Below are 19738 nucleotides of genomic sequence, written 5' to 3' on the forward strand. Positions count from 1 at the left end.
TGTTTCAACTTGACCAGCTGATTGGCATCGCAGAGAACTGGTTTTGCGATCCAGTTCAGAATAAAAACCGCCGAACAACAGAATGCCACTGAGACCTCTAAAACCACGCACCTTGCGTGGAGTGGATTTGGCGAGTGCATCGATATGCTTCACGCCATTCGGGTATGCAGCTGGCAGAAGAGAGCACCGATCCAAAGGAAATCAGCTCGAGGTGACATTGAATAATAGCAGAGGATGGTTTCGATCCATCGACCTCTGGGTTATGGGCCCAGCACGCTCCCGCTGCGCCACTCTGCTGCCACGCTCTGAGCCCTGTCCACAGAGCGATTCAGCTTTTCATCTGGCACGCGGCTCGCACGTTCGAGACTGATGTCAAAGACCTCCGCTGCTGTCGTGTGATATGCTGTTTCGCAGACGTACGGAGGCTGTGTAAATAGAAACGTTTTTACTAAATTCCCACATTCTGTTGGTCGAACTGTGATTTCACACTGAATGTGTGAAATCACATGTGTCGCAGCGCAGACGGAGGCCATGCGGCCCACCTTCGCTCTGCTGGTTCTATACTTCAGTCAACGTGTGTCTATTCGTTTCATTCTCTCGCATTCTCAGCGTAAATCTGCACATCTGAACGTGACCACCGAATTCCCTTTTGTGTTCATTGAATCTTCCTCTTTGTCAATGTCCGACAGGGACTTACTGACACTAACCACTCCCTGTACGAAAACGTTCTTCCTCCTGTCATTTTTACTTGTTTTCCTGGTGACCTTAAAATTCTGCCGAATCGTTGTGGACCTTTCAGGTGTGGGAACATTTTCACAACATTATTTCCTGTTTCTAGGTCCCTCATGACTTGGAAAACTTCGGTTCTCCGAGGAGAGCTGTCCCAATTTTCCAATCTACCTTCATTGCTGACATTCCCCAAACACCGCACAGCTCACGTCAACCTGTTCGACACGACATCCAACCATTTCACTTCCCTGTTTTCTGCCTTGTCCGTACTCCAGACAGGCCAACCTCGTTTCACCAAGGTGCTTTTTGAGAAAATTAATCAGGCAGTTTTGCACAAGTCAAGTTTTAGAAAAACCTCGGGCTCGTCCGGGATTTGAACCCGGGACCTCTCGCAACTCATCACAGTACGGCACCCAAAGCGAGAATCATACGCCTAGACCAACGAGCCAGAGAGCCGGCCCGCGATAGATGCCCCACACCGCTTGAGTGACCTGAGACGTGCTCACTATGAAATACATTTGAGATTGCTCTAAGAATTGCTAGCGGCAAAGAGTTTCTCGAACAGCTGCTTCTCATTCAGTCTCCCTGCTGCTGTTTGTCACGTCCCCAGGAACCGGGCTCTCTCCACTGGCAGACAATTCAAACATTTTGTTTTGAAATTTTCTATGACACCCGAGCGGCCAGTGACAAGCATTACCCTCCTCACCATGGGATACAGAGAACAGGAGAAGACCACGCAGATCTCCACAAGTGTATCAACTCGACTGTGCACATTGGGCCAGTATATCACTGTGAAATATTTATGTCCAAGCCTTTTTTCGGAAGCAGATGAGAAGGCGAGGTGCAGAACAGAGCGCAGTTATAAGGGAAAGCTGCTAAAGACGACATTGAGTGAATAGGAGAGAGTGGGTTATGGTCCCAACACGCACCCGTTGTGCCGGGGTTACACTTCGGGTCCACTCTTCCTTCACTCGCAACACCCCACACCCACCTCCCATAGTGCCAAGTCGCTTTCGCCTGAAACTGCCGAATGTGCAACACCTGCCCATTTACCGGCTCCCTCCTGAATATCCAAGGGCTCAAACATACCTGCCAGGTGAAGCAGCACTTTTGCCACAACCTAGTCCACTGCATTCGCTGCTCACAGTGTCGTTTCCCCAATGTAGCATGAAGCATAAACTGGGTGACTGCTTCGCAGAACATCCCGGTTCTGCCCGCAGGAAAAAGGCCCTGACCTGGCGGTTGTCTGCCACTTTAACACATCACCCTGTTCCCTGACCAACATCTCTGTCTCAGGCTTGCAGCAGTGTTCTAGCTCCAGATGAAAGAACAACAACTCATTTTCCACTTGGAGACCTTACAGCCCTCCGGTCTTCAATATCGAGTTCCAGAACTTTAGGGCCTGAACTCCCCCATGTCCTTGACCCCTACCACACAAACGACTCCTTGTTATCACCTCGTCGGCTATGACAGACTACGTATTGTTAGCCACTAACAGTCTCCATGAGCAGCTATTCGCCCTCTCACGCGGATCGTTATTCACTCCTACGTCCTTCCTATTGTTCTCTCTCTCTGAGCTGGCGGCAAACACAGCAATGTACATTGGAGACTCTGAGCCAGCTGAAAGTTGCTCAGTGTGAAGTACATTCCACATTGCTCCAAGAATTGCAAGCAGCAAAGCGTTTCCAGAACTTCTGCTTGTCATTCTGTCCCCGGGGCGATGATGTTTGTCTCATCCCCAGGAACTGGACTATCTCCACTGCTCGATAATTAAACCAATTTATTTCTACTTGCACGTTGTTCTGGGGTGGGGTGGGGCGGGGTGTAGGGTGGGGGGGGGGGTAGAGTCTCTCTCTCTCTCTCTCTCACTCTCTGAAACCCTTGGGGTGAGAGGTGTCAGTTGCATTAATGCGGGGAACATGAACAACTTTGATTGTGAACTTTCTCCAAAGGTCTGTTATCTGAGAGATGGAAAGATGCTGTGCTGGAAGGACAGAAAGAAATGGACACCGAGGACTCTTCGCCCAGGTAAATTCACATTGTTGTGCAGCCTTCTTGGTGTTCAGAAATCGTCTTCACGCAGCAATCTTACGGAAAGTCTATAGCAAAGTGGGCATCGCTTTCTTTGTTGCTACCGCGCAGCAGTTAACATCTGAGCCCCAAGTGTCCCAGATGAAGAGAATCCGAGTGAAACCTTCACTCACTGAGAGTCCTCCCCACGGCCCTGAGCTGAGGGACTGCAGGCAGTCCAACACGGAAGGGACGGTTAAAAATAATGAACCAGTTTTGCTCCCTCAGCCTCCTGTCCCAGAGACAGGCAGTGGGACGCCATAAACACGTAGCACCATTCTCGCGTAGACACAAGCCGTTCAACCCATCGAATCCACGCCGATTGCCTGTCTCTCTCTCTCTGAGGTTATTCACAATCGGTGGGATCCGTCCTAATCGTGGGGGAACTGTGTCTGAGTCGTGATGAGGTTTTTGACATGCTTGTCATTCACGTCTGAACCAGGGTAGCGAATTACTGCAGGGAATGGACGAAACCGCAAGACATTTGTTTCAACTTGACCAGCTGATTGGCATCGCAGAGAACTGGTTTTGCGATCCAGTTCAGAATAAAAACCGCCGAACAACAGAATGCCACTGAGACCTCTAAAACCACGCACCTTGCGTGGAGTGGATTTGGCGAGTGCATCGATATGCTTCACGCCATTCGGGTATGCAGCTGGCAGAAGAGAGCACCGATCCAAAGGAAATCAGCTCGAGGTGACATTGAATAATAGCAGAGGATGGTTTCGATCCATCGACCTCTGGGTTATGGGCCCAGCACGCTCCCGCTGCGCCACTCTGCTGCCACGCTCTGAGCCCTGTCCACAGAGCGATTCAGCTTTTCATCTGGCACGCGGCTCGCACGTTCGAGACTGATGTCAAAGACCTCCGCTGCTGTCGTGTGATATGCTGTTTCGCAGACGTACGGAGGCTGTGTAAATAGAAACGTTTTTACTAAATTCCCACATTCTGTTGGTCGAACTGTGATTTCACACTGAATGTGAAATCACATGTGTCGCAGCGCAGACGGAGGCCATGCGGCCCACCTTCGCTCTGCTGGTTCTATACTTCAGTCAACGTGTGTCTATTCGTTTCATTCTCTCGCATTCTCAGCGTAAATCTGCACATCTGAACGTGACCACCGAATTCCCTTTTGTGTTCATTGAATCTTCCTCTTTGTCAATGTCCGACAGGGACTTACTGACACTAACCACTCCCTGTACGAAAACGTTCTTCCTCCTGTCATTTTTACTTGTTTTCCTGGTGACCTTAAAATTCTGCCGAATCGTTGTGGACCTTTCAGGTGTGGGAACATTTTCACAACATTATTTCCTGTTTCTAGGTCCCTCATGACTTGGAAAACTTCGGTTCTCCGAGGAGAGCTGTCCCAATTTTCCAATCTACCTTCATTGCTGACATTCCCCAAACACCGCACAGCTCACGTCAACCTGTTCGACACGACATCCAACCATTTCACTTCCCTGTTTTCTGCCTTGTCCGTACTCCAGACAGCCCAACCTCGTTTCACCAAGGTGCTTTTTGAGAAAATTAATCAGGCAGTTTTGCACAAGTCAAGTTTTAGAAAAACCTCGGGCTCGTCCGGGATTTGAACCCGGACCTCTCGCAACTCATCACAGTACGGCACCCAAAGCGAGAATCATACGCCTAGACCAACGAGCCAGAGAGCCGGCCCCGATAGATGCCCCACACCGCTTGAGTGACCTGAGACGTGCTCACTATGAAATACATTTGAGATTGCTCTAAGAATTGCTAGCGGCAAAGAGTTTCTCGAACAGCTGCTTCTCATTCAGTCTCCCTGCTGCTGTTTGTCACGTCCCCAGGAACCGGGCTCTCTCCACTGGCAGACAATTCAAACATTTTGTTTTGAAATTTTTCTATGACACCCGAGCGGCCAGTGACAAGCATTACCCTCCTCACCATGGGATACAGAGAACAGGAGAAGACCACGCAGATCTCCACGAGTGTATCAACTCGACTGTGCACATTGGGCCAGTATATCACTGTGAAATATTTATGTCCAAGCCTTTTTTCGGAAGCAGATGAGAAGGCGAGGTGCAGAACAGAGCGCAGTTATAAGGGAAAGCTGCTAAAGACGACATTGAGTGAATAGGAGAGAGTGGGTTATGGTCCCAACACGCACCCGTTGTGCCAGGGGTTACACTTCGGGTCCACTCTTCCTTCACTCGCAACACCCCACACCCACCTCCCATAGTGCCAAGTCGCTTTCGCCTGAAACTGCCGAATGTGCAACACCTGCCCATTTACCGGCTCCCTCCTGAATATCCAAGGGCTCAAACATACCGCCAGGTGAAGCAGCACTTTTGCCACAACCTAGTCCACTGCATTCGCTGCTCACAGTGTCGTTTCCCCAATGTAGCATGAAGCATAAACTGGGTGACTGCTTCGCAGAACATCCCGGTTCTGCCCGCAGGAAAAAGGCCCTGACCTGGCGGTTGTCTGCCACTTTAACACATCACCCTGTTCCCTGACCAACATCTCTGTCTCAGGCTTGCAGCAGTGTTCTAGCTCCAGATGAAAGAACAACAACTCATTTTCCACTTGGAGACCTTACAGCCCTCCGGTCTTCAATATCGAGTTCCAGAACTTTAGGGCCTGAACTCCCCCATGTCCTTGACCCCTACCACACAAACGACTCCTTGTTATCACCTCGTCGGCTATGACAGACTACGTATTGTTAGCCACTAACAGTCTCCATGAGCAGCTATTCGCCCTCTCACGCGGATCGTTATTCACTCCTACGTCCTTCCTATTGTTCTCTCTCTCTGAGCTGGCGGCAAACACAGCAATGTACATTGGAGACTCTGAGCCAGCTGAAAGTTGCTCAGTGTGAAGTACATTCCACATTGCTCCAAGAATTGCAAGCAGCAAAGCGTTTCCAGAACTTCTGCTTGTCATTCTGTCCCCGGGGCGATGATGTTTGTCTCATCCCCAGGAACTGGACTATCTCCACTGCTCGATAATTAAACCAATTTATTTCTACTTGCACGTTGTTCTGGGGTGGGGTGGGGCGGGGTGTAGGGTGGGGGCGGGTAGAGTCTCTCTCTCTCTCTCTCTCACTCTCTGAAACCCTTGGGGTGAGAGGTGTCAGTTGCATTAATGCGGGGAACATGAACAACTTTGATTGTGAACTTTCTCCAAAGGTCTGTTATCTGAGAGATGGAAAGATGCTGTGCTGGAAGGACAGAAAGAAATGGACACCGAGGACTCTTCGCCCAGGTAAATTCACATTGTTGTGCAGCCTTCTTGGTGTTCAGAAATCGTCTTCACGCAGCAATCTTACGGAAAGTCTATAGCAAAGTGGGCATCGCTTTCTTTGTTGCTACCGCGCAGCAGTTAACATCTGAGCCCCAAGTGTCCCAGATGAAGAGAATCCGAGTGAAACCTTCACTCACTGAGAGTCCTCCCCACGGCCCTGAGCTGAGGGACTGCAGGCAGTCCAACACGGAAGGGACGGGTAAAAATGAACCAGTTTTGCTCCCTCAGCCTCCCTGTCCCAGAGACAGGCAGTGGGACGCCATAAACACGTAGCACCATTCTCGCGTAGACACAAGCCGTTCAACCCATCGAATCCACGCCGATTGCCTGTCTCTCTCTCTCTCTGAGGTTATTCACAATCGGTGGGATCCGTCCTAATCGTGGGGGAACTGTGTCTGAGTCGTGATGAGGTTTTTGACATGCTTGTCATTCACGTCTGAACCAGGGTAGCGAATTACTGCAGGAATGGACGAAACCGCAAGACATTTGTTTCAACTTGACCAGCTGATTGGCATCGCAGAGAACTGGTTTTGCGATCCAGTTCAGAATAAAAACCGCCGAACAACAGAATGCCACTGAGACCTCTAAAACCACGCACCTTGCGTGGAGTGGATTTGGCGAGTGCATCGATATGCTTCACGCCATTCGGGTATGCAGCTGGCAGAAGAGAGCACCGATCCAAAGGAAATCAGCTCGAGGTGACATTGAATAATAGCAGAGGATGGTTTCGATCCATCGACCTCTGGGTTATGGGCCCAGCACGCTCCCGCTGCGCCACTCTGCTGCCACGCTCTGAGCCCTGTCCACAGAGCGATTCAGCTTTTCATCTGGCACGCGGCTCGCACGTTCGAGACTGATGTCAAAGACCTCCGCTGCTGTCGTGTGATATGCTGTTTCGCAGACGTACGGAGGCTGTGTAAATAGAAACGTTTTTACTAAATTCCCACATTCTGTTGGTCGAACTGTGATTTCACACTGAATGTGTGAACACATGTGTCGCAGCGCAGACGGAGGCCATGCGGCCCACCTTCGCTCTGCTGGTTCTATACTTCAGTCAACGTGTGTCTATTCGTTTCATTCTCTCGCATTCTCAGCGTAAATCTGCACATCTGAACGTGACCACCGAATTCCCTTTTGTGTTCATTGAATCTTCCTCTTTGTCAATGTCCGACAGGGACTTACTGACACTAACCACTCCCTGTACGAAAACGTTCTTCCTCCTGTCATTTTTACTTGTTTTCCTGGTGACCTTAAAATTCTGCCGAATCGTTGTGGACCTTTCAGGTGTGGGAACATTTTCACAACATTATTTCCTGTTTCTAGGTCCCTCATGACTTGGAAAACTTCGGTTCTCCGAGGAGAGCTGTCCCAATTTTCCAATCTACCTTCATTGCTGACATTCCCCAAACACCGCACAGCTCACGTCAACCTGTTCGACACGACATCCAACCATTTCACTTCCCTGTTTTCTGCCTTGTCCGTACTCCAGACAGGCCAACCTCGTTTCACCAAGGTGCTTTTTGAGAAAATTAATCAGGCAGTTTTGCACAAGTCAAGTTTTAGAAAAACCTCGGGCTCGTCCGGGATTTGAACCCGGGACCTCTCGCAACTCATCACAGTACGGCACCCAAAGCGAGAATCATACGCCTAGACCAACGAGCCAGAGAGCCGCCCGCGATAGATGCCCCACACCGCTTGAGTGACCTGAGACGTGCTCACTATGAAATACATTTGAGATTGCTCTAAGAATTGCTAGCGGCAAAGAGTTTCTCGAACAGCTGCTTCTCATTCAGTCTCCCTGCTGCTGTTTGTCACGTCCCCAGGAACCGGGCTCTCTCCACTGGCAGACAATTCAAACATTTTGTTTTGAAATTTTTCTATGACACCCGAGCGGCCAGTGACAAGCATTACCCTCCTCACCATGGGATACAGAGAACAGGAGAAGACCACGCAGATCTCCACAGTGTATCAACTCGACTGTGCACATTGGGCCAGTATATCACTGTGAAATATTTATGTCCAAGCCTTTTTTCGGAAGCAGATGAGAAGGCGAGGTGCAGAACAGAGCGCAGTTATAAGGGAAAGCTGCTAAAGACGACATTGAGTGAATAGGAGAGAGTGGGTTATGGTCCCAACACGCACCCGTTGTGCCGGGGGTTACACTTCGGGTCCACTCTTCCTTCACTCGCAACACCCCACACCCACCTCCCATAGTGCCAAGTCGCTTTCGCCTGAAACTGCCGAATGTGCAACACCTGCCCATTTACCGGCTCCCTCCTGAATATCCAAGGGCTCAAACATACCTCCCAGGTGAAGCAGCACTTTTGCCACAACCTAGTCCACTGCATTCGCTGCTCACAGTGTCGTTTCCCCCATGTAGCATGAAGCATAAACTGGGTGACTGCTTCGCAGAACATCCCGGTTCTGCCCGCAGGAAAAAGGCCCTGACCTGGCGGTTGTCTGCCACTTTAACACATCACCCTGTTCCCTGACCAACATCTCTGTCTCAGGCTTGCAGCAGTGTTCTAGCTCCAGATGAAAGAACAACAACTCATTTTCCACTTGGAGACCTTACAGCCCTCCGGTCTTCAATATCGAGTTCCAGAACTTTAGGGCCTGAACTCCCCCATGTCCTTGACCCCTACCACACAAACGACTCCTTGTTATCACCTCGTCGGCTATGACAGACTACGTATTGTTAGCCACTAACAGTCTCCATGAGCAGCTATTCGCCCTCTCACGCGGATCGTTATTCACTCCTACGTCCTTCCTATTGTTCTCTCTCTCTGAGCTGGCGGCAAACACAGCAATGTACATTGGAGACTCTGAGCCAGCTGAAAGTTGCTCAGTGTGAAGTACATTCCACATTGCTCCAAGAATTGCAAGCAGCAAAGCGTTTCCAGAACTTCTGCTTGTCATTCTGTCCCCGGGGCGATGATGTTTGTCTCATCCCCAGGAACTGGACTATCTCCACTGCTCGATAATTAAACCAATTTATTTCTACTTGCACGTTGTTCTGGGGTGGGGTGGGGCGGGTGTAGGTGGGGGCGGGTAGAGTCTCTCTCTCGTCGGGGGGTGTGAGTCTGAGTGAGTGGTGAAGTAATGAGGGAATGAATAATTGATGATGTGAACTTTCATGAAGGTGTTGGAGAAGAGATGTGGCTGAGGACAGGAAAGAGAATGAGAGACTCTTGCCCAGGTAAATTCACATGTTGTGCCTTCTGTGTTCAGAATATCGGGGAACATCAACTTTGATTGCTTTCTCCAAAGGTCTTATCTGAGAGATGGAAAGATGCTGTGCTGAAGGACAGAAAGAAATGGACACCGAGGACTCTTCGCCAGGTTCACATTGTTGTGCAGCCTTCTTGTGTTCAGAAATCGTCTTCACGCAGCAATCTTACGGAAAGTCGCAAAGTGGGCATCGCTTTCTTTGTTGCTACCGCGCAGCAGTTAACATCTGAGCCCCAAGTGTCCCAGATGAAGAGAATCCGAGTGAAACCTTCACTCACTGAGAGTCCTCCCCACGGCCCTGAGCTGAGGGACTGCAGGCAGTCCAACACGGAAGGGACGGGTAAAAATGAACCAGTTTTGCTCCCTCAGCCTCCCTGTCCCAGAGACAGGCAGTGGGACGCCATAAACACGTAGCACCATTCTCGCGTAGACACAAGCCGTTCAACCCATCGAATCCACGCCGATTGCCTGTCTCTCTCTCTCTGAGGTTATTCACAATCGGTGGGATCCGTCCTAATCGTGGGGGAACTGTGTCTGAGTCGTGATGAGGTTTTTGACATGCTTGTCATTCACGTCTGAACCAGGGTAGCGAATTACTGCAGGGAATGGACGAAACCGCAAGACATTTGTTTCAACTTGACCAGCTGATTGGCATCGCAGAGAACTGGTTTTGCGATCCAGTTCAGAATAAAAACCGCCGAACAACAGAATGCCACTGAGACCTCTAAAACCACGCACCTTGCGTGGAGTGGATTTGGCGAGTGCATCGATATGCTTCACGCCATTCGGGTATGCAGCTGGCAGAAGAGAGCACCGATCCAAAGGAAATCAGCTCGAGGTGACATTGAATAATAGCAGAGGATGGTTTCGATCCATCGACCTCTGGGTTATGGGCCCAGCACGCTCCCGCTGCGCCACTCTGCTGCCACGCTCTGAGCCCTGTCCACAGAGCGATTCAGCTTTTCATCTGGCACGCGGCTCGCACGTTCGAGACTGATGTCAAAGACCTCCGCTGCTGTCGTGTGATATGCTGTTTCGCAGACGTACGGAGGCTGTGTAAATAGAAACGTTTTTACTAAATTCCCACATTCTGTTGGTCGAACTGTGATTTCACACTGAATGTGTGAAATCACATGTGTCGCAGCGCAGACGGAGGCCATGCGGCCCACCTTCGCTCTGCTGGTTCTATACTTCAGTCAACGTGTGTCTATTCGTTTCATTCTCTCGCATTCTCAGCGTAAATCTGCACATCTGAACGTGACCACCGAATTCCCTTTTGTGTTCATTGAATCTTCCTCTTTGTCAATGTCCGACAGGGACTTACTGACACTAACCACTCCCTGTACGAAAACGTTCTTCCTCCTGTCATTTTTACTTGTTTTCCTGGTGACCTTAAAATTCTGCCGAATCGTTGTGGACCTTTCAGGTGTGGGAACATTTTCACAACATTATTTCCTGTTTCTAGGTCCCTCATGACTTGGAAAACTTCGGTTCTCCGAGGAGAGCTGTCCCAATTTTCCAATCTACCTTCATTGCTGACATTCCCCAAACACCGCACAGCTCACGTCAACCTGTTCGACACGACATCCAACCATTTCACTTCCCTGTTTTCTGCCTTGTCCGTACTCCAGACAGCCCAACCTCGTTTCACCAAGGTGCTTTTTGAGAAAATTAATCAGGCAGTTTTGCACAAGTCAAGTTTTAGAAAAACCTCGGGCTCGTCCGGGATTTGAACCCGGGACCTCTCGCAACTCATCACAGTACGGCACCCAAAGCGAGAATCATACGCCTAGACCAACGAGCCAGAGAGCCGGCCCGCGATAGATGCCCCACACCGCTTGAGTGACCTGAGACGTGCTCACTATGAAATACATTTGAGATTGCTCTAAGAATTGCTAGCGGCAAAGAGTTTCTCGAACAGCTGCTTCTCATTCAGTCTCCCTGCTGCTGTTTGTCACGTCCCCAGGAACCGGGCTCTCTCCACTGGCAGACAATTCAAACATTTTGTTTTGAAATTTTTCTATGACACCCGAGCGGCCAGTGACAAGCATTACCCTCCTCACCATGGGATACAGAGAACAGGAGAAGACCACGCAGATCTCCACGAGTGTATCAACTCGACTGTGCACATTGGGCCAGTATATCACTGTGAAATATTTATGTCCAAGCCTTTTTTCGGAAGCAGATGAGAAGGCGAGGTGCAGAACAGAGCGCAGTTATAAGGGAAAGCTGCTAAAGACGACATTGAGTGAATAGGAGAGAGTGGGTTATGGTCCCAACACGCACCCGTTGTGCCGGGGTTACACTTCGGGTCCACTCTTCCTTCACTCGCAACACCCCACACCCACCTCCCATAGTGCCAAGTCGCTTTCGCCTGAAACTGCCGAATGTGCAACACCTGCCCATTTACCGGCTCCCTCCTGAATATCCAAGGGCTCAAACATACCTGCCAGGTGAAGCAGCACTTTTGCCACAACCTAGTCCACTGCATTCGCTGCTCACAGTGTCGTTTCCCCAATGTAGCATGAAGCATAAACTGGGTGACTGCTTCGCAGAACATCCCGGTTCTGCCCGCAGGAAAAAGGCCCTGACCTGGCGGTTGTCTGCCACTTTAACACATCACCCTGTTCCCTGACCAACATCTCTGTCTCAGGCTTGCAGCAGTGTTCTAGCTCCAGATGAAAGAACAACAACTCATTTTCCACTTGGAGACCTTACAGCCCTCCGGTCTTCAATATCGAGTTCCATAACTTTAGGGCCTGAACTCCCCCATGTCCTTGACCCCTACCACACAAACGACTCCTTGTTATCACCTCGTCGGCTATGACAGACTACGTATTGTTAGCCACTAACAGTCTCCATGAGCAGCTATTCGCCCTCTCACGCGGATCGTTATTCACTCCTACGTCCTTCCTATTGTTCTCTCTCTCTGAGCTGGCGGCAAACACAGCAATGTACATTGGAGACTCTGAGCCAGCTGAAAGTTGCTCAGTGTGAAGTACATTCCACATTGCTCCAAGAATTGCAAGCAGCAAAGCGTTTCCAGAACTTCTGCTTGTCATTCTGTCCCCGGGGCGATGATGTTTGTCTCATCCCCAGGAACTGGACTATCTCCACTGCTCGATAATTAAACCAATTTATTTCTACTTGCACGTTGTTCTGGGGTGGGGTGGGGCGGGGTGTAGGGTGGGGGCGGGTAGAGTCTCTCTCTCTCTCTCTCTCTCACTCTCTGAAACCCTTGGGGTGAGAGGTGTCAGTTGCATTAATGCGGGGAACATGAACAACTTTGATTGTGAACTTTCTCCAAAGGTCTGTTATCTGAGAGATGGAAAGATGCTGTGCTGGAAGGACAGAAAGAAATGGACACCGAGGACTCTTCGCCCAGGTAAATTCACATTGTTGTGCAGCCTTCTTGGTGTTCAGAAATCGTCTTCACGCAGCAATCTTACGGAAAGTCTATAGCAAAGTGGGCATCGCTTTCTTTGTTGCTACCGCGCAGCAGTTAACATCTGAGCCCCAAGTGTCCCAGATGAAGAGAATCCGAGTGAAACCTTCACTCACTGAGAGTCCTCCCCACGGCCCTGAGCTGAGGGACTGCAGGCAGTCCAACACGGAAGGGACGGTTAAAAATGAACCAGTTTTGCTCCCTCAGCCTCCCTGTCCCAGAGACAGGCAGTGGGACGCCATAAACACGTAGCACCATTCTCGCGTAGACACAAGCCGTTCAACCCATCGAATCCACGCCGATTGCCTGTCTCTCTCTCTCTGAGGTTATTCACAATCGGTGGGATCCGTCCTAATCGTGGGGGAACTGTGTCTGAGTCGTGATGAGGTTTTTGACATGCTTGTCATTCACGTCTGAACCAGGGTAGCGAATTACTGCAGGGAATGGACGAAACCGCAAGACATTTGTTTCAACTTGACCAGCTGATTGGCATCGCAGAGAACTGGTTTTGCGATCCAGTTCAGAATAAAAACCGCCGAACAACAGAATGCCACTGAGACCTCTAAAACCACGCACCTTGCGTGGAGTGGATTTGGCGAGTGCATCGATATGCTTCACGCCATTCGGGTATGCAGCTGGCAGAAGAGAGCACCGATCCAAAGGAAATCAGCTCGAGGTGACATTGAATAATAGCAGAGGATGGTTTCGATCCATCGACCTCTGGGTTATGGGCCCAGCACGCTCCCGCTGCGCCACTCTGCTGCCACGCTCTGAGCCCTGTCCACAGAGCGATTCAGCTTTTCATCTGGCACGCGGCTCGCACGTTCGAGACTGATGTCAAAGACCTCCGCTGCTGTCGTGTGATATGCTGTTTCGCAGACGTACGGAGGCTGTGTAAATAGAAACGTTTTTACTAAATTCCCACATTCTGTTGGTCGAACTGTGATTTCACACTGAATGTGTAAATCACATGTGTCGCAGCGCAGACGGAGGCCATGCGGCCCACCTTCGCTCTGCTGGTTCTATACTTCAGTCAACGTGTGTCTATTCGTTTCATTCTCTCGCATTCTCAGCGTAAATCTGCACATCTGAACGTGACCACCGAATTCCCTTTTGTGTTCATTGAATCTTCCTCTTTGTCAATGTCCGACAGGGACTTACTGACACTAACCACTCCCTGTACGAAAACGTTCTTCCTCCTGTCATTTTTACTTGTTTTCCTGGTGACCTTAAAATTCTGCCGAATCGTTGTGGACCTTTCAGGTGTGGGAACATTTTCACAACATTATTTCCTGTTTCTAGGTCCCTCATGACTTGGAAAACTTCGGTTCTCCGAGGAGAGCTGTCCCAATTTTCCAATCTACCTTCATTGCTGACATTCCCCAAACACCGCACAGCTCACGTCAACCTGTTCGACACGACATCCAACCATTTCACTTCCCTGTTTTCTGCCTTGTCCGTACTCCAGACAGCCCAACCTCGTTTCACCAAGGTGCTTTTTGAGAAAATTAATCAGGCAGTTTTGCACAAGTCAAGTTTTAGAAAAACCTCGGGCTCGTCCGGGATTTGAACCCGGACCTCTCGCAACTCATCACAGTAAGGCACCCAAAGCGAGAATCATACGCCTAGACCAACGAGCCAGAGAGCCGGCCCGCGATAGATGCCCCACACCGCTTGAGTGACCTGAGACGTGCTCACTATGAAATACATTTGAGATTGCTCTAAGAATTGCTAGCGGCAAAGAGTTTCTCGAACAGCTGCTTCTCATTCAGTCTCCCTGCTGCTGTTTGTCACGTCCCCAGGAACCGGGCTCTCTCCACTGGCAGACAATTCAAACATTTTGTTTTGAAATTTTTCTATGACACCCGAGCGGCCAGTGACAAGCATTACCCTCCTCACCATGGGATACAGAGAACAGGAGAAGACCACGCAGATCTCCACGAGTGTATCAACTCGACTGTGCACATTGGGCCAGTATATCACTGTGAAATATTTATGTCCAAGCCTTTTTTCGGAAGCAGATGAGAAGGCGAGGTGCAGAACAGAGCGCAGTTATAAGGGAAAGCTGCTAAAGACGACATTGAGTGAATAGGAGAGAGTGGGTTATGGTCCCAACACGCACCCGTTGTGCCGGGGGTTACACTTCGGGTCCACTCTTCCTTCACTCGCAACACCCCACACCCACCTCCCATAGTGCCAAGTCGCTTTCGCCTGAAACTGCCGAATGTGCAACACCTGCCCATTTACCGGCTCCCTCCTGAATATCCAAGGGCTCAAACATACCTCCCAGGTGAAGCAGCACTTTTGCCACAACCTAGTCCACTGCATTCGCTGCTCACAGTGTCGTTTCCCCAATGTAGCATGAAGCATAAACTGGGTGACTGCTTCGCAGAACATCCCGGTTCTGCCCGCAGGAAAAAGGCCCTGACCTGGCGGTTGTCTGCCACTTTAACACATCACCCTGTTCCCTGACCAACATCTCTGTCTCAGGCTTGCAGCAGTGTTCTAGCTCCAGATGAAAGAACAACAACTCATTTTCCACTTGGAGACCTTACAGCCCTCCGGTCTTCAATATCGAGTTCCATAACTTTAGGGCCTGAACTCCCCCATGTCCTTGACCCCTACCACACAAACGACTCCTTGTTATCACCTCGTCGGCTATGACAGACTACGTATTGTTAGCCACTAACAGTCTCCATGAGCAGCTATTCGCCCTCTCACGCGGATCGTTATTCACTCCTACGTCCTTCCTATTGTTCTCTCTCTCTGAGCTGGCGGCAAACACAGCAATGTACATTGGAGACTCTGAGCCAGCTGAAAGTTGCTCAGTGTGAAGTACATTCCACATTGCTCCAAGAATTGCAAGCAGCAAAGCGTTTCCAGAACTTCTGCTTGTCATTCTGTCCCCGGGGCGATGATGTTTGTCTCATCCCCAGGAACTGGACTATCTCCACTGCTCGATAATTAAACCAATTTATTTCTACTTGCACGTTGTTCTGGGGTGGGGTGGGGCGGGGTGTAGGGTGGGGCGGGTAGAGTCTCTCTCTCTCTCTCTCTCACTCTCTGAAACCGTTGGGGTGAGAGGTGTCAGTTGCATTAATGCGGGGAACATGAACAACTTTGATTGTGAACTTTCTCCAAAGGTCTGTTATCTGAGAGATGGAAAGATGCTGTGCTGGAAGGACAGAAAGAAATGGACACCGAGGACTCTTCGCCCAGGTAAATTCACATTGTTGTGCAGCCTTCTTGGTGTTCAGAAATCGTCTTCACGCAGCAATCTTACGGAAAGTCTATAGCAAAGTGGGCATCGCTTTCTTTGTTGCTACCGCGCAGCAGTTAACATCTGAGCCCCAAGTGTCCCAGATGAAGAGAATCCGAGTGAAACCTTCACTCACTGAGAGTCCTCCCCACGGCCCTGAGCTGAGGGACTGCAGGCAGTCCAACACGGAAGGGACGGTAAAAATGAACCAGTTTTGCTCCCTCAGCTCTCCCTGTCCCAGAGACAGGCAGTGGGACGCCATAAACACGTAGCACCATTCTCGCGTAGACACAAGCCGTTCAACCCATCGAATCCACGCCGATTGCCTGTCTCTCTCTCTCTGAGGTTATTCACAATCGGTGGGATCCGTCCTAATCGTGGGGGAACTGTGTCTGAGTCGTGATGAGGTTTTTGACATGCTTGTCATTCACGTCTGAACCAGGGTAGCGAATTACTGCAGGGAATGGACGAAACCGCAAGACATTTGTTTCAACTTGACCAGCTGATTGGCATCGCAGAGAACTGGTTTTGCGATCCAGTTCAGAATAAAAACCGCCGAACAACAGAATGCCACTGAGACCTCTAAAACCACGCACCTTGCGTGGAGTGGATTTGGCGAGTGCATCGATATGCTTCACGCCATTCGGGTATGCAGCTGGCAGAAGAGAGCACCGATCCAAAGGAAATCAGCTCGAGGTGACATTGAATAATAGCAGAGGATGGTTTCGATCCATCGACCTCTGGGTTATGGGCCCAGCACGCTCCCGCTGCGCCACTCTGCTGCCACGCTCTGAGCCCTGTCCACAGAGCGATTCAGCTTTTCATCTGGCACGCGGCTCGCACGTTCGAGACTGATGTCAAAGACCTCCGCTGCTGTCGTGTGATATGCTGTTTCGCAGACGTACGGAGGCTGTGTAAATAGAAACGTTTTTACTAAATTCCCACATTCTGTTGGTCGAACTGTGATTTCACACTGAATGTGTGAAATCACATGTGTCGCAGCGCAGACGGAGGCCATGCGGCCCACCTTCGCTCTGCTGGTTCTATACTTCAGTCAACGTGTGTCTATTCGTTTCATTCTCTCGCATTCTCAGCGTAAATCTGCACATCTGAACGTGACCACCGAATTCCCTTTTGTGTTCATTGAATCTTCCTCTTTGTCAATGTCCGACAGGGACTTACTGACACTAACCACTCCCTGTACGAAAACGTTCTTCCTCCTGTCATTTTTACTTGTTTTCCTGGTGACCTTAAAATTCTGCCGAATCGTTGTGGACCTTTCAGGTGTGGGAACATTTTCACAACATTATTTCCTGTTTCTAGGTCCCTCATGACTTGGAAAACTTCGGTTCTCCGAGGAGAGCTGTCCCAATTTTCCAATCTACCTTCATTGCTGACATTCCCCAAACACCGCACAGCTCACGTCAACCTGTTCGACACGACATCCAACCATTTCACTTCCCTGTTTTCTGCCTTGTCCGTACTCCAGACAGCCAACCTCGTTTCACCAAGGTGCTTTTTGAGAAAATTAATCAGGCAGTTTTGCACAAGTCAAGTTTTAGAAAAACCTCGGGCTCGTCCGGGATTTGAACCCGGGACCTCTCGCAACTCATCACAGTAAGGCACCCAAAGCGAGAATCATACGCCTAGACCAACGAGCCAGAGAGCCGGCCCCGATAGATGCCCCACACCGCTTGAGTGACCTGAGACGTGCTCACTATGAAATACATTTGAGATTGCTCTAAGAATTGCTAGCGGCAAAGAGTTTCTCGAACAGCTGCTTCTCATTCAGTCTCCCTGCTGCTGTTTGTCACGTCCCCAGGAACCGGGCTCTCTCCACTGGCAGACAATTCAAACATTTTGTTTTGAAATTTTTCTATGACACCCGAGCGGCCAGTGACAAGCATTACCCTCCTCACCATGGGATACAGAGAACAGGAGAAGACCACGCAGATCTCCACGAGTGTATCAACTCGACTGTGCACATTGGGCCAGTATATCACTGTGAAATATTTATGTCCAAGCCTTTTTTCGGAAGCAGATGAGAAGGCGAGGTGCAGAACAGAGCGCAGTTATAAGGGAAAGCTGCTAAAGACGACATTGAGTGAATAGGAGAGAGTGGGTTATGGTCCCAACACGCACCCGTTGTGCCGGGGTTACACTTCGGGTCCACTCTTCCTTCACTCGCAACACCCCACACCCACCTCCCATAGTGCCAAGTCGCTTTCGCCTGAAACTGCCGAATGTGCAACACCTGCCCATTTACCGGCTCCCTCCTGAATATCCAAGGGCTCAAACATACCTGCCAGGTGAAGCAGCACTTTTGCCACAACCTAGTCCACTGCATTCGCTGCTCACAGTGTCGTTTCCCCAATGTAGCATGAAGCATAAACTGGGTGACTGCTTCGCAGAACATCCCGGTTCTGCCCGCAGGAAAAAGGCCCTGACCTGGCGGTTGTCTGCCACTTTAACACATCACCCTGTTCCCTGACCAACATCTCTGTCTCAGGCTTGCAGCAGTGTTCTAGCTCCAGATGAAAGAACAACAACTCATTTTCCACTTGGAGACCTTACAGCCCTCCGGTCTTCAATATCGAGTTCCATAACTTTAGGGCCTGAACTCCCCCATGTCCTTGACCCCTACCACACAAACGACTCCTTGTTATCACCTCGTCGGCTATGACAGACTACGTATTGTTAGCCACTAACAGTCTCCATGAGCAGCTATTCGCCCTCTCACGCGGATCGTTATTCACTCCTACGTCCTTCCTATTGTTCTCTCTCTCTGAGCTGGCGGCAAACACAGCAATGTACATTGGAGACTCTGAGCCAGCTGAAAGTTGCTCAGTGTGAAGTACATTCCACATTGCTCCAAGAATTGCAAGCAGCAAAGCGTTTCCAGAACTTCTGCTTGTCATTCTGTCCCCGGGCGATGATGTTTGTCTCATCCCCAGGAACTGGACTATCTCCACTGCTCGATAATTAAACCAATTTATTTCTACTTGCACGTTGTTCTGGGGTGGGGTGGGGCGGGGTGTAGGGTGGGGGCGGGTAGAGTCTCTCTCTCTCTCTCTCTCACTCTCTGAAACCGTTGGGGTGAGAGGTGTCAGTTGCATTAATGCGGGGAACATGAACAACTTTGATTGTGAACTTTCTCCAAAGGTCTGTTATCTGAGAGATGGAAAGATGCTGTGCTGGAAGGACAGAAAGAAATGGACACCGAGGACTCTTCGCCCAGGTAAATTCACATTGTTGTGCAGCCTTCTTGGTGTTCAGAAATCGTCTTCACGCAGCAATCTTACGGAAAGTCTATAGCAAAGTGGGCATCGCTTTCTTTGTTGCTACCGCGCAGCAGTTAACATCTGAGCCCCAAGTGTCCCAGATGAAGAGAATCCGAGTGAAACCTTCACTCACTGAGAGTCCTCCCCACGGCCCTGAGCTGAGGGACTGCAGGCAGTCCAACACGGAAGGGACGGTAAAAATGAACCAGTTTTGCTCCCTCAGCCTCTCTGTCCCAGAGACAGGCAGTGGGACGCCATAAACACGTAGCACCATTCTCGCGTAGACACAAGCCGTTCAACCCATCGAATCCACGCCGTTTGCCTGTCTCTCTCTCTCTGAGGTTATTCACAATCGGTGGGATCCGTCCTAATCGTGGGGGAACTGTGTCTGAGTCGTGATGAGGTTTTTGACATGCTTGTCATTCACGTCTGAACCAGGGTAGCGAA

The 19738-nt window shown here is 50.1% G+C and overlaps 6 non-coding genes across 6 annotated transcripts; all 6 read right to left on the minus strand.

The window, feature by feature from the left end:
* Positions 1-225: 225 nt before the first annotated feature.
* Positions 226-297, minus strand: trnam-cau (transfer RNA methionine (anticodon CAU)). Its single transcript has one exon. It is a non-coding gene; the product is annotated as a tRNA-Met (tRNA).
* A 3212-nt stretch (positions 298-3509) lies between these two features.
* On the minus strand, positions 3510-3581 carry trnam-cau (transfer RNA methionine (anticodon CAU)). The gene has a single exon. It is a non-coding gene; the product is annotated as a tRNA-Met (tRNA).
* A 3206-nt stretch (positions 3582-6787) lies between these two features.
* trnam-cau (transfer RNA methionine (anticodon CAU)) lies at positions 6788-6859 on the minus strand. The gene has a single exon. It is a non-coding gene; the product is annotated as a tRNA-Met (tRNA).
* Positions 6860-10158: 3299 nt separating this feature from the next.
* trnam-cau (transfer RNA methionine (anticodon CAU)) lies at positions 10159-10230 on the minus strand. Its single transcript has one exon. It is a non-coding gene; the product is annotated as a tRNA-Met (tRNA).
* A 3211-nt stretch (positions 10231-13441) lies between these two features.
* On the minus strand, positions 13442-13513 carry trnam-cau (transfer RNA methionine (anticodon CAU)). Its single transcript has one exon. It is a non-coding gene; the product is annotated as a tRNA-Met (tRNA).
* A 3207-nt stretch (positions 13514-16720) lies between these two features.
* Positions 16721-16792, minus strand: trnam-cau (transfer RNA methionine (anticodon CAU)). The gene has a single exon. It is a non-coding gene; the product is annotated as a tRNA-Met (tRNA).
* Between the last annotated feature and the right edge of the window lie 2946 nt (positions 16793-19738).

The sequence above is a fragment of the Hemiscyllium ocellatum genome, unplaced genomic scaffold, assembly GCF_020745735.1.
Source record: "Hemiscyllium ocellatum isolate sHemOce1 unplaced genomic scaffold, sHemOce1.pat.X.cur. scaffold_2170_pat_ctg1, whole genome shotgun sequence".
Classification (NCBI taxonomy): domain Eukaryota; kingdom Metazoa; phylum Chordata; class Chondrichthyes; order Orectolobiformes; family Hemiscylliidae; genus Hemiscyllium; species Hemiscyllium ocellatum.